The sequence below is a fragment of the Rhinatrema bivittatum genome, chromosome 2, assembly GCF_901001135.1.
Source record: "Rhinatrema bivittatum chromosome 2, aRhiBiv1.1, whole genome shotgun sequence".
Lineage (NCBI taxonomy): Eukaryota > Metazoa > Chordata > Amphibia > Gymnophiona > Rhinatrematidae > Rhinatrema > Rhinatrema bivittatum.
Genome location: NC_042616.1, coordinates 727951897 through 727967259, shown reverse-complemented (window position 1 = coordinate 727967259; position 15363 = coordinate 727951897). Strand labels below are relative to the sequence as shown.

At 41.7% G+C, this 15363-nt stretch overlaps 1 protein-coding gene across 1 annotated transcript in view; it reads right to left on the bottom strand.

Annotated features, from left to right (window-relative positions):
• LOC115085620 (regulating synaptic membrane exocytosis protein 2-like) overlaps window positions 1–15363 on the bottom strand; it is a 914496-nt gene that overhangs the window by 446303 nt on the left and 452830 nt on the right. The gene's annotated exons all lie outside the window — the stretch shown is intronic.

The following is a 15363-nucleotide window of genomic DNA, read 5'->3' as shown; positions in this document are numbered from 1 at the left end:
ACCAGCATCCAGACCTCTTCTAACTGTGTCCAATAAAGAAGTTATTAAAAGTTCTGCGCTTAAATCCTTCTGAAAACCAAATTAATGGGGAACAAGGACTTCCTGGTCCTCCAGATAATTAGAAAGTTGCACAGCTACAAATAGACTCTAGCAATGTGGCCAGAAAGGGCAAAGAAGAGACAAGTCTACAGTTAGATGGATTAGTACGATCAAGACCTGTGTTCTTTAATAAAGGTTTGACTGACACCTTCATTAAAACTGAAAGAACAACGCCTGTTAAAAGAGGCTTGTTAATTATAACTGCCAGAGAGGGAGCTAGAATCTCTTTGGCAGCTTTAAAAACTGTAACATCGAAAACATTAAAAGGATTAAATGAAGAATTAAGCTTTGAAATTTGCTGAGAAACTTCAATGGCAAACATATCCTGAAAAGGAGACCAAGGGCCTTATTTTCTAAACGGATCGCACACGATAAGGGACGTTTCGCACGCGAAACGTCCCTTATCGCGTGCAATACCAAAATGAGGGCGGAGTCGGCCCCGGAAGAGGAGGAGTCGGGGCGTCACCGGGGTCGACTCCATGAAGACGCCGTGGACGACAAAAAGGTAAGGTCCTTTTCGCGTCTGAGTTCGTGCCCAATAGCTACACCTTCTATGGTGGCGCTATTGGGTGCGAAACCGGCAGTGATCGCACTGCGACGGTGAGATCGCTGCCAGCTAGCGCAGGCCCGCCTCCGTTTCAGCCCCCCACCCCTCATTCCCTAAAGTATTGCAGGCCTGTGATACTTTAGAAAATGAGGTCCCAAGTGCGAAAGCTGTCAGGCGGAGGATTCTCAAACCAGTTGGGAACAGAAGAGAAACCAAAAGCCATAGTGGAAACTTTAGAGGAAAAATAGTTCAGAAATTCATCACAACTGGGTGCTGCTATCAAGTGTGAATTATATTTATCGTTAACTGGGAAGGATAAATTTTTTTTGAGATTTTGAATAACTCATTAGGGTTGCAACCAATTTAGGGGATAAAAGAAAGATTTTAACAACTCTTTAGATATGACCCTTCTTTATAATAAAACAAGGTAGTGAAAATCATGTGTGCATCTGAATATTTGGTTCTTTTCAACATTTTATTTTATGAAATTCGTACCACTAATATGATACTGCCCGTGTGCAATACTGTAAGTCACAGGAGCAGTGTTGACCTTTACAAAAGTTATTATGCCCCCAGATAGATGGATAGATTGAATTATTGGTAAAATACTTTCAGTTATGATTGAAACGTGGTAATTTAGAACAAAACAGAAAGATTCAAGTGTAATCCCACATGTATAGAATAACCTAAAGACTGGGGGAACACAATACAAAAATTGTAGAGCAAAATGGCTGGCAATCATAACCAAAAAAACGTAGTAGTTTATTCAAATCAAGACAAGGTGTCAGCAAGCCAGTTAGTGTGTCTGAACTCTTAATACACACCACCCAGACAAATCAATCATTCACCTTGTTTAATTTATTTTTAGAAAAGATTTTTCAATACAACTAAAAAAATGTCCTTAAGAACAACAGTCAATACATCATGTTTTATAAGAGCCCAACACAGCCGGTGTTTCGCAGCCACTGCTTCCTCAGGGGCCAAAATACTAACATTTCAAACAAAAATGACTGTTGCTATTCAAACTTTGGATTTGTCCGGGTGGTCTGTATTAAGTTATTAGACATACTGACTGGCTTACTGACACCTTATCTTGATTTGAATAAACTACAAAAAGTGTTTTTGGGTTATTGGTTATTTCCAGCCAGTTTGCTCTACAATTTTTGTATTGTGTTCCCTTTGTATTTAGGTTATTGAGAAATTGTAATAACATGTGAATATAAAGTTTAAACCATGATCTGTTGTTCATTATTTGAACAATGTTGCTTAATTGTATCCTGGCACTCTCTTTTATATATCAATAATAAACTCATATACCAATTCTGAAACTATAACAGTAAACCCTATCATCTACTATCTCTCTCCCAAATCAAAAAATATATAATAAAATATAAATCAATCATAAATACTTTTGTGAAATGACATTGCAATGGTTGTCATAGTCATTTTAAAATCTATGAATTAAAAAATAAAATATTTTTATGAACTTTGAGTGCTGGTTCAAACACTTCATCAAAGCACAAACTGATCTCCATTTAAGAATAAAAAAGTGAATAGGCGTGACTAATCTCTGGGGATAGGGAAATACCTACAGTACCTGAATGTAATCCACTTTGAAGCGCTGAAAAAAGTGCAAAAAGCAGAGTATTAAATAAATAAATAATTCTGGCACTTGCCAAGTGACTGGGAAGATTGCAGCTATCTGCATAATTCTTCCAGCTACCTCGCTGATGGACTGCCAAGTCGACTACAACCCTGCTGGGCTTGGTCTGCTGCCATCCCAGACTATCCTCATACCTATTTTATTTCCAAAAAGCATACAGTCATAACCTCTTTATCTCTCATACTTTCCATCTTCTTGCTTTAACTGAGACTGCCTTTCCCCTGAGGACTCTGCCTCAGTTGCTGTCCTCTGTCATGGATGTTATCTTTTCTTTCATAAACCTTGCTTGGTTAGCTGTGGTGGCAGTAGTGAGTTACTACTCTCCCCCTCCTGTAGAACCATTTTCCCCTTCCCTGATTCTTGAGTATTTTAGCTTCCACACTGATGACCACTCTCTTACGCATCAAAGCTCATTGCTTTGAACACTTTTGCTCCTCCTCTTCCCCTTCCTTTAAGGTGCACCAGACCACAGCCTTGGCTCACCTCCAGAATTTGCTCCCTATGTTTCTGTGTCCACTCTGCAGAAAATGTCTTTCAGTAAAATCATGTGACCATGCTGATTTCTTACATTTCAAATTCATGCTGACCTCCTTCCAATCTGCTATTGCCCTCACTAATGTTAGGCCAAACTGACTGAAGACACATTTATAAAAACTCCACTGTCCACAAGTCTCTTGTGCTCCAAAACTAAACAATTTTACTATAACAACAAAAAATAAAAATTGATAGCCAAAACAGATTTGTAGTTAGTCCACAGTCTAGAATCATAATTACATCACACGCCACTATGTTCAAATCACAAAAAGACAGTCCCAAATTCTCTCTCTTTTTCAAAAGGTATTCTTTGGGCTGCAGGTAACTCCCCGAGTCTTTAGAAACCCTGATTCACCTCCCCTGTGGTCAGTTTTTGTAGCGGTTACTCCCAACACACACAAGGCCCAGTTTATCTTTACACAACTTCTGATTTTTCTCACTTTTGTTTTCCACAAAAGGCCCACTCAAATCCACTCCACACTCCTCACTCCTTTTACTGCTCACTTTCTCTCTCACAAGAGGGGTCCTGGGACTCCTGAATAATTATCTCTTTCTCTTTCTGATACAGAAGTCTCAAATTGTTACTCACTCTTTAGAAGCTGTTAGGATTTCAGACACTTTCATTCTGGAGCAACTCCTGAGACAGTGCACCCTCCAGTCTGCTGGGGCATAGAGCTAGTCTTGAGCTCTGTGAAGAAATAGCTAGCTGCAGCATCTCCCCTAGGCCCAGCCACCCCTGCCCCCTCCCCAACACAGTACCTCATAGAAATCTCCAAGTTCAGAACCTTTTTTCTCTCTCTCAATTAAACCTTAACTTCTGCAGCACTTTTCTAACTCCAAGAGAGCAGATGGTAATCGAAGATGATATTTCATATTTATAATCCACATGCACACTTCCAGCAGTGCTTCTGGGTGAAGCACCTGTTATTCTCCTTTCTCTCTTGTAGCCTGGACACTCCAAGACACTCATACACCTTGAGCTCCTTCCTCAGTGACTGGTCCCTGTTTTAGGCCATACATACAGATTTATACCAGTTAAATATACTTTTTCAAGGAATTACAACCTTAACAGTCACGGCACCCCATAATATCTTAGAGGCACTCTTTCTCTTTATTTTTTACGAAACGTATGTTTTATAGATTTTTGTCTAGTATTGTTTTTTTTACAAAATATTTTTTTTACAAAATGTATGCTTTATAGATTTTTGTCTGAGTATTGTTTTATTGATAAATTATTTTATTTTTCGATTATGTATGTTTTAAATCTGTAAACCGTTTTGACTAAATTTTTATTTGTAAAGGCGGTATACAAACATTTTTAAATAAATACATAAAATAAATAAACACAAATTCAACCATTGGTCCAATTTTATTCTTCCATTCACACACAGTACACACCACCCCTTATGCTGTCCTAGCCATACAATCTGAAATTTTCCCAGCCAGCCTGGATTTCTCAGTAGGCACACTAGGTCTGTGCCTAGGGCAGCAAAAATCTGGGGGACAGCAAGCTGACTGACGATTTCTACTTTTCAGCTGTGCTGAATTTCACTTGGCAGAGAACAGCTCTCTCCTGATCCAGTCCCTCCTCTCCAGGCATCATGCAGGGAACAGGACAGCCTGCAGCAGACAGCAAAGGAGGATCACTTTAGGGACATTAGGAGGGCCTGAGTAGAGATCACTGGAGGATGAGAAGGGGATCGGCCGGGGGGGCATATGTCTGTGTGTGAGAGAGAGGAGAACAAAACTAGGGGTCAATGTTCATGTGTGTGAGGAGGAGTGATTCAGGCCGTGTATATGTATGTGTTTGTCATATTGGATACAATGTTACAGGCCGATGCAATATCAGTTCATGAAAAAAGGGCACTCATGATTTCTGCTTTCCTAATGCATGCCTATCCACCCCTTCCGAGCATGCGATGCAGTAGGCTAATGAGCTGTGGCGTTAAAAAGGAGGCACTAGGGGAAATTGTGCATCTCTAGCAGCTTCTCGGTGTCGGGCACCCAGGAGATGTGGCTGTCAGTGCGGGTTAGGAAAACGGACATTCAATACAAGCGTCCATGTTCTCCCGCTACCGGCACAATATACACAGCCTGGACCCTGTACATATTGGGGTAGATTTTTTTTATTTTTTTATTTATTTATATATTTTTTAAATTATTTATTTATGCATTTCAAATATACAATTAGTAATTATTCATAACAGAAAGGAAATACAATTGATACAGCAATAACCATTTCCAATTACATTTGATTCTGTATATAGTAAATATAGTCATCCACAAGAAAAGTAAAAAAACATTAAGCGGTTAAAGGAAATCAATGAAATTCACTGAAAAACAACTGAAAAATTAAGGCTGTACCCACTCTCTATTTATTTTTCCTCACTACCCAATGCTAAGGATTCATGGGCTAGAGAATCCAAAAACACTCTTAACTGTGAAACTTCGTAAAAGATATATCTCTGGTTTTTACGCGATATCTCACATCTACATGGGAATTTTATAATCATTTTTCCCCCATTTTTTTCTATCTCTGATTTCAAAGCTAGGAATTTTTTCCTCCTCGTCTGTGTTTCTCATGATAGATCAGAGTATATCCATATTGGAGCCCCATGAAATTTCTCCATTCTTTTCCTCATATAGATGCGAAATACAGCATCCCTATCTGATGCAAAAACAAACGACACATGCAATATCGACCTGGTTACAATAACTGTTTCTGGTGGTTGCTTCTATTATTTCAGACAGATCTAACTGTGGTTCTATTGATTTAACATTTGAAATTACATCAGTCTCTTTTTTTTTTGCCACATAATACATTTTTGATATAGGGGGGATAGATTTCTGAGGCATCTGCAATACACCAGTGAGATATTCTTTAAACATATCTAATGGTGAAATCATATCATGTCTTGGGAAATTCAAAACCCTTAGATTTAAATACTTCAGAGAATTTTCAATGGCCTCAAGCCTTTTATCATAAAGAATCTCAACCTTCGTAAATCTCTGATAACAACCATGCAAGTTATTCAATCTCTCATCTACTACATGTTGACTTTCCTCCAACTTTGAAATTTCAGTCTCAATTTTTATAAAACGTTGGTTAGATGACTCTGTTACCTTGGTTAAATTAACAATAGCCTGTTCTAATGATTTTATAGCTAACCATATAGAGTCCATTGTAATCTCTTCGGGCTTTAAATCTTGAAATAAATTTCCTTTCAGAGTAGTTGGTTCACTTTGGCCCTCCTTAGCTTGGTTTCCTTCTCCTGGTGGAGGAGGAGTGTTAGGGGCCCCGGGACTCAAAGATGCCTCAGCCGGAGGATCTGGGATCTGCTCTATTCCAGATTCCTCAATGGCCTTATTCACCGGGTCATTGGTGGGTGCTGGCAGAAAATAAGCTAAAATTTGTGGTTGCGAAGGTTCGGATATTGTAGATGAAGTTATCATCTCCATGATCCTTGCCTTCCTTTTGGTATGAGGCATAGGTTTTACGGTATTCCACACAGTTCAAACCACAAGTCCAGCGAACTTATCCACAAACCTTAATGATAAACCAACTTTTTCTTGTGTTAAAGAAAATTGAAGACTTTGGAGCGGAGGTCGAAAAATAATAAAGAGTATTTTACTCACAAGTTCTGATTCTTCCGATTCTTCCGTTTAGAGGAACGAGTTAAATAGAGATGACCATCCAAAATTTTGTCTCTTTTCCAACAAAGCCGCACACTTTTGGCGCGCGCGGTTTCGGCAACGCGCCAGCGGCGTCGATGCGCCGCAGGGGGCTGGCTTTTAAACTTTAGCCAGTCGCCCCTGGAATGCCGTCGGTGCTGCCGGGAAATAAGGAAACTGCAGCTGTAGAACTCAGGGAAGGCCGTGTTCCCACCTCACCTTCCTCGTCCAGCAGCGAAATCGTCTAGGTAATTAGGGCAAATGATTCCTTCGCTCCTCTGCCTCGGAGATGCGCCGCAGGGGGCTGGCTTTTAAACTTTAGCCAGTCGCCTCTGGATGATGTCGGCGCTGCCGGGAAATCAGGAAACTGCACCTGTAGAACTCAGGGAAGGCCATGTTCCCACCTCACCTTCCTCGTCCAGCAGCGAAATCGTCCAGGTAATTAGGGCAAATGATTCCTTCGCTCCTCTGCCTCCTTGGGGTAGATTATAAAAGCCCTGCGCGTATCTTATAAAATCCGGTGTACTTTTGTTTGCGCCGGTTGTGCGAACAAAAGTACGCGAGCGCGTACTTTTTTCAGATCTACCCCTGTGTGTGTTTATTGGGCACCCAGAATTTATTTTTCAAAGACTTTTTACTTTTTGCACGATTCTGTTTTCTGTGGTTCCTCTTATTTTGTATCACAACGATACTTTTAGGAGGAACCACAGAAAGTAAGATTTTTGTTTTTTGGTTGAGCCCTTAAGCACAGCATGCCTTAATGCCAGCTCCCGGGCTGTCATTAAATTTGCCACGTTTCAATGGGTGCAATGGCCATGTGGGACGTTTTTGAATCGCGGGATAATAGCTAATAGCCTCATCTACGTGGAATTTACATGTGATGAGCACTATTAGCTATGCGCTGGTTTAGACGCACATTTTGAATGCGCACAATCCTGATATTGCATAGGGTGTAAGTCTAGCACGTCCAAAACGTGCCTCCAACCATGCATTTAGCGGTGCACTGACCTGAGCACCCAATATTGTATTAGCCTGTTAGAGAGGAGTTCCAAGGAGGTACAGGACCAGAGCATGGTAGGGATACCTCCCTCCTCTGCTCCCCACCTACTGCAATTCAAATCCTCCCTTCCTTGATCTTGGATTCTATCCACCAGATCCTGGAACCTTCCTTTCTAACTCTCCCTTCGTCCCATATCTACAACCTACTCCCCAACCCTTCCTCCTCCTCTTTCTCAATCCAAGAGCTTCTCTCTCTCTCTCCTCTTCCCCATCCCAGATTCCTAATCTTCCCCTTCTCCCATCCTCTCCATCTGTAGCTCTCTTTCCTTCTCACTCTCCTCTCCTTTTCTCCTCACTCAATTCCTGATCCTCCTCCCTTCTTCTCCCCATCCTAAGGTCTCTTCCCTGTACTGATACTTAAGATCATGTTTATTCACCCAATAAAAATAAAATTATACATTCTATTAATTATACTGTAAAATAATGTTGATAATGTAATGTAACACCTCTGTCACTGGAGGTCATCTTCCCAGCCTCAGGGAGCATTGTAGTTACTGTCCCGAGGTGGGGAAATAAAGCTCCGGGGCCGAGGACTGGGAGTAGGTTTTCCTGCAGGGCCAGTGCTGGGCTGAGAACAATCCAGGTAAATAAGACACTCTCCAGGCTCTAAGTGTGCTCCAAAGAAAATATACTGTAGTTTAATTCAGTTTCTTCAGGGGAAAACATACTGACAGTCTGATGAAGGCAGGCAGATATGCAACTCAAAAAGAAAACACAGTCCAGAAACTATTTACTCCACTTTTAGAATTGGCCTCATAGTAGCACACACAGAATCCCCTGTAACTTTGTTAGTTTTCCTCCTCTTAGCCCTTTGTGGCAACCTCAGCCCCTCTCTTCCTACACCCCTCTGTTATGGATAGATTGTTTACTTACTTGAATGTCCTGTTTCAGCTCAAGGAAAAACCCTTCAGAGGACTTTAAAAATTAATTATACATATATATGTGACCCAGCTTTGCCTGTCACTAAGCTATTGATCTTTTTCCTAGCACAGTAGGGGGTAGGCAATTTTTGGGGAGCCTCCTTTACACTTATCCCCACCTAAGCATGTGATTTGGGTCTTTGCCATCCTCCAGGAGGACTGAACAGGAGGAGAGAGGGTTTTTCTGCTTGGTAGTAGAGGAGACCAAGAGCACAGCTTTGGATTTTGGAGAGTTTTGTCTATTTTGAGACTTCTATTTGCATCAGTTTCTTCAGAAGGGATTCCCCTCGGTATCTGGATGGACTGGATGTGATGTTCTTTTGCCTCTGGTGAAGAAGCAAAGCAAGAGGTGAAGACAGCTGAGATTGTTGAACATTCCAGAAAGAGTGGCTGGATTGCTCTTGATTTTTGAGAGACTAGTTTTGGATTCTAGGGATTTTTCCATCTTTTATTCAAGGGTTGAATGTTGTCATTACAAAAGAGTTATCCTACCCTAAGAGGGGAAGGACTACTGGATATGGATGCAAAGAAGAGGCATGGTTACAGGAACTATGGCATTTTTTACTCTTATTTTCCTCATGTTGTTTTTGATAATCATCATTCTGGCTTGGATATTAATTTACAAATTGAAATAAACTTTTGTTTTGAACACCAAGTGGACTCTCAGACATTTAGTGGACTCTCAGACATTTTCTTTTTCATGGACTTGGGATTTTTGGGAGAGAGTGAGAGGGGGAGAGGGGGAGAGAGAGAGAGAGAGAGAGAGAGAGAGAGTATGGTGTGTTTTGTGTTTTTTCTTTTTTTTTATGCTGTATTTTTGGCCCTCCAGCCTTATCCCTTGGAACCAATCCAGCAGAGCAGAGAGTATTCGAAGGACTGCTAGTGACCACAGACCATATCTATGCCAAGGGCCAAGGAAGTTCAGCTTTCCCCCAGCTGGAGGAACCTCAGCATCACAGCGCCCTGAGTGCAGCCAACAAGGGGTATTGCTACATAAATATTTCATGTCAGCTTCACAACTGAAAAATGTCAGAGATATAGTAAGAAAAAAAATGCTAAATTAAAATATTGGGTTGTCTGTAACATACTGCAATAACAAATGCTGTGACTTTTTTCAGACATCATTAAGCTAAACCAGATTTTTATCACATTTTTCCCATAAGCAATTCTGTCTGCATGTTATAGAGCAGCAGTTTTGCTCCCTCTTCTGGTTAAATGAAAGCAGCACTTTAGAAAATATACCCAGGACCAACAATGAGTATTAATTACCATACTCTGCTTTTCATATACTTTTTTAGCATTAAAGTTTGCATTCACTTATTTTCCTATGTAACTCTCTATAAGATAATTAATTCATTACTGAGGGAAAAAGGAGTAATGAGATTTGAGGCAAGAACAAACTGTTGGTGCATCTACTTGTTTGCATATATTTTTTTTTAGGGGGGGTCCATTGCATACATGTTACTAAATGATACCCTTTAGTATATAGATTCCTAAACAGATTCATGTCCAAATTTCTGAATTACAAATTTTAATTTGTGTCACTAACTTAATATAATTTTCAAGAATATTTAAAACAATATCTCTCATTTATATATCTATTTAGCAAGACATTCACAAACTGTTTTAATACCATTCAATTAAAGCTTAGAGCTGTTTAAAAAAAGGCAGAAAAATTAACTATATCTCAGGAGATGGATTTAACTTTCATGCTGGTGGCCCAAGTAAACACACACTACCCCTGCCTTTCTACCCAGCACAATTATGGATCTCTCTGCCCTCATCTTCCAAGGAACCTCCAGCAGGAGATTTATAATTCCAGCTGCCTTTAGGCATGTGGACTTCTGGTTCTTCTCCTCTCCTCTCACAAGACAATGTGACTCCGTAACTGATGGCTGCTCATATGCACTTCCTTTTAGAAGGGCTTCTGATGGGAAACATACCAAGACAGAAATTTCATGCACATGTCCTTTTCAAACTAGACTCTAACACATTAGAGAAAACACATATTATAGGTCAAACAGCTCTGTAAATACAGTAAGATAGGCAGAGTTCCAAACCATGTCATGCTAGCCCTGAAGAAATCCTGCAAGATTCATTTCAGAAAATGTTTTAAGATAATGTCCAATTGACAGCTAAATCTAGGGGTCAAATTTAAAATGTCCCCTCTCCCCTCTGGATCTCTCTCGTTCTTTCTTTCCTTCTAATTAACCCTCTTTTTCAGACTCTTCTCTCTTTTACCCCAACCCCCAACACACACACACACTATAGCCCTCTTGCACTATAAGGTTAGGACCATATATGTATATAACTCCTTTCTCTATATCATTATAACAAAGTACAATGAGAGAAGCCGCAGTAGTGTAATGAACTTTTATCTTTCATTCAACTGTCATCTTACAGCCAGGAGAGCAAGTTTTGCTGCAGTCAGCTTTTGCTTTCTTTCTACTGTCATCTAGTGACTGGGAGAGTCACTGCACTCAGGAAAAGGATATTCTTGACAGGACATGGCATAATCATATGCTCTAAGGGGCAGATTTTCAAAGAGTTACGCGCGTATATTATGCGCGTAACCCTGAAAACCCACTCCTGTGCGCACCGAGCCTATTTTGTATAGGCCCAGTGACGCGCGCAAGCCCCGGGATGCACTTATGTCCCGGGGCTTGAAAAAATGGGTGGGGAGTGGGCGGGGCGGAGTGGGACCGAGGCCTCTGGCACAGCAGTCGTGCCGGCGCATGCAACTATGCCTGCCCAGAGGCAGGCGCAATTTCTTCAACAAAGGTCGGGTGGGTTAGGTAGGGGAAGGGAGGGGAAGGTGGGGGGGGGGGGGGGTGCAGAAGGAAAGTTCCCTCCAATTTCGAAGCGGCCTCGGAGGGAACAGGGAAAGTCATCTGGGCTCCCCTAGGGCTTGGCGCGCACAAGGTGCACAAGTGTGCACCCCCTTGTGCGCGCCGACCCCGGATTTTATAACATGCACACAGCTACGCGCTGGTTGCGCGCACAAATCTACGCACACACGAAGGTTTAAAAATCTGGCCCTAAGGACCCTGTAGTAACAAAATGCTACGACATCTCAAGAAGAGACCTCAAGAACTCCAGGATTACACAGACTGAAACGGAATGCTACTAGACATGTACTTACAACGCATTTAACGTTTGTTTGTCATCACAACATGGAACATAAACTAGTAAATGTGATCATCAGTACTCAGTGGTTAAAGGAGTCACTGCATTTTCCGCTGTAACTCAGTGATTCTTTTTACCCCTCCCCCCCAAAAAATAAAATAATATATTAAGTTGGAGGTGGGAGAGTATTTGGAAATGAGCAGCGGTTCTTCTTTCTAATAACCTCAACCAATTAATTGGGACTCGTTTATATTTATAAAAGGACATTATTGAAAACAAGAAATTTGCTAAAATCTATATGCAGGACAAACAGCTGTAAGTCTTACAGTTGAAATGTGTGAACGGAAAATTAAGTTTTTAAATGACTTTATTCCAGTCCGTATAGAAACATGATGGCAGAAAAAGATCAACTGACCTATCTAGTCTTTCTATTCACACCATAAGAACATAAGAACATAAGAACATAAGAAATTGCCATGCTGGGTCAGACCAAGGGTCCATCAAGCCCAGCATCCTGTTTCCAACAGAGGCCAAACCAGGCCACAAGAACCTGGCAATTATCCAAACACTAAGAAGATCCCATGCTATTGATGCAATTAATAGCAGAGGCTATTCCCTAAGGGGCGGATTTTAAGAGCCCTGCTCGCGTAAATCCGCCCGGATTTATGCGAGCAGGGCCCTGTGCGCTGGTGCGCCTATTTTACATAGGCCTACCGGCGCGCGCAGAGCCCCGGGACTCGCGTAAGTCCCGGGGTTCTCCGAGGGGGGCGTGTCGGGGGGCGGTCCCGGTCATCGCGGCGTTTTCGGGGCGTGTCGGCAGCGTTTTGGGGGCGGGTACGGGGGCGTGGCTACGGCCCGGGGCGGTCCGGGGGCGTGGCCGTGCCCTCTGTACCCGCCCCCAGGTCGCGGCCCGGCGTGCAAGAGGCCCGCTGGCGCGCGGGGATTTACGCCTCCCGGAGGGAGGCGTAAATCCCCCGACAAAGGTAAGGTGGGGGCTTAGACAGGGCCGGGTGGGTGGGTTACGTAGGGGAAGGGAGGGGAAGGCGAGGGGAGGGCAAAAGGAAGTTCCCTCCGAGGCCGCTCCGATTTCGGAGCGGCCTCGGAGGGAATGGGGGTAGGCTTCGCGGCTCGGCGCGCGCCGGCTATACAAAATCGATAGCCTTGCGCGCGCCGATCCAGGTTTTTAGCAGATACACGCGTGTGTACCGATCTTTGTCTCCATCACCTCCATGGTGAGGCTGTTCCATATATCCTCTACCCTCTCTGTAAAGAAATATTTCCTTAGATTGTTCCTTAGATTGTTCCCCGTAGGGTACATGCCGCTAAGGATTACACCGAAGCCTGAGGGTTTGAATTTGAGATAAGTGACATTTAAAGCTGGCTCCGTTTTTTGAATGACGAGTGGGCGACCTGAGTTTCTCTGTTCTAAACTGTTTGGTCACACTTGTATCAAGGAAGTTTCTTGAATATAAACATAAAAAAAAGCTTTTAAATTTTGAAAAATAGTTGAATAACAGAAAAGAAGTTTTTTGAAAAAATAATTAAAGGACTATAGGGTGGATGGTGGTGCTGATGATTAAACAAGAAACCAAGTAAGGTTCACTGGATAGTGTCCCTGAGTTCTATGAAGCATCACTTTACACCTTTTATATATTTTTTCAAAATTTTTGTAAATGTTTGAGTAGGATATACAAGTGAGATTAATTCAACTAATTATAAGAAAAAAATTTAAAAAAATTAGAAATTGAAATAAGTTATAAACAATAGAAAAATAGTAAACATTTTTTAGTGTGGGTTATTTGATGGGATCAATCTTCCAGTCTGGCAAGGTACTCCTGTAATGTATCACAGTCTGCTTGTGATTTAAGTACTCTGAATAATTTTGTATCATCCGCAAATTTGATAACCTCACTCATCGTATTCCTTTCCAGATCATTTATATATATATTGAAAAGCACCGGTCCAAGTACAGATCTCTGAGGCACTCCTCTGTTTACCCTTTTCCACTGAGAAAATTGACCATTTAATCCTACTCTGTTTCCTGTCTTTTAACCAGTTTGTAATCCATGAAAGGACATCGCCTCCTATCCCTATTTAGTTTTACAATTCCTACCACTCCCTTACAGATCCTATGTGTTTATCTCAAGCTTTCTTGAGTTAAGATACTGATCTTTGTCTCTATCACCTCCATGGTGAGGCTGTTCCATACATCCTCTACCCTCTCTGTAAAGAAATATTTCTTTAGATTGTTCCTGAGTCTACCCCCTATAACCCTCATCCCATTATCCCTCATTCTAGATTCTCCTTTCTTTTCAAAGAGACCCACCTCCTCAACATGGAAACCTTGGAAAGTATTTACAGGTCTTTATCATATCTCCCTTATCTAACATTTCAACTAGGGTTTACATGTTTAGATCTTTAAGTTTGCCCCCATATGCTTTAGAGAGAAGACCACTGATCACTTTAATAGCCATCCTCTTGATTCCAAGTGGTTTATATCCTTTTGAAGATGCGGCCTTCAGAACCATATTTAGTATTCTAAATAAGATTTCACCAGGGTCTTATACAAGGGCAAAATCACCACATTTTTTCTGTTGACCATTTTTCTCCTTATGCAGCCAAGCATCTTTCATGCTTTTACCATCCTCTTATCCACTTGTTTGGTCATCTTAAGATCAACAGATATGATCACCCCCTAGATCCTGCTTTTCTTTCATGAGAAGAATTTCACCCTTTATACTGTAATTCTCCCATGGGTTTTTGCATCCTAATGGGTAGATTTTAAAAGGTTGCACGTGAGCGTCCATGTGCGAGCATGTTATAAAATCGGGGGTTGGCGCGTGCAAGGGGGTGCACAACTGTGCAACTTGTGTGCGCCAACGCCCGCGGCCTTCCCCCGTTCCCTCCCAGGCCACTCCGATTTCGAAGCGGACTCGGAGGGAACTTCCTAACCCCCTAACCTAACCCCCCTTCCTCTTCCCCTAATCCTCCCACCCCCTAGCCCTATCCTAAACCCCCCCAACCTTTGTTTTACCTGTTGTGCCTGCCGGCAGCCTGCCAGCACATGATCCTCCAACACAGCGGCAAATAGCCGCTGTGCCAGAGGCCTCTGGCCCAGCCCCTTTTTTGAAGCCCCAGGACATATGCGCATCCCAGGGCTTTACGCATGTCGCCAAGCCCTTCTAAAATAGGCCCAGCGCTCATAGGCTTTTGAAAATCTGCCCCTAAATGCATAACTCTGCATTTTTTAGAATTAGATCTTATTTTCCATACCCTAGACCATATTTCTATAACACTAATTAGAATGGCTGATGGCTGTATATCATAACTTCAGGAACAATAAAAAATGAGCCAACAACTGCTTCAAAATATGTAAGTAAAAACAGACATGCAATGCAAAAAAGCATCAGTTCAAAAAATCTGATAAGTAGCCCCTTACCACCTCTCCCAAGTCAATAACAGCTCCAAAATATCATGCCTTTATTTTAAATAAGGGCCTCTTTACTCCATTAAACAGGCCAAACTGTGACTCTAGGTAGTTGTGAAGAAACAACTTTTTAAAGTCTCAGCTAGCGTGACTAACAGAAAGTGCACATTTTCTAGAATGACAAGAGCTCCATTTTGAGCCTTTTACCTGGTTTTACTTTTTGAAGTAGTCATTGGCTCATTTTTGTAGTGTCCCTGGATATGTGTTAATGAGCCATTATGTTAAATAAAACCACTACAATAGATGTTTAGAATAA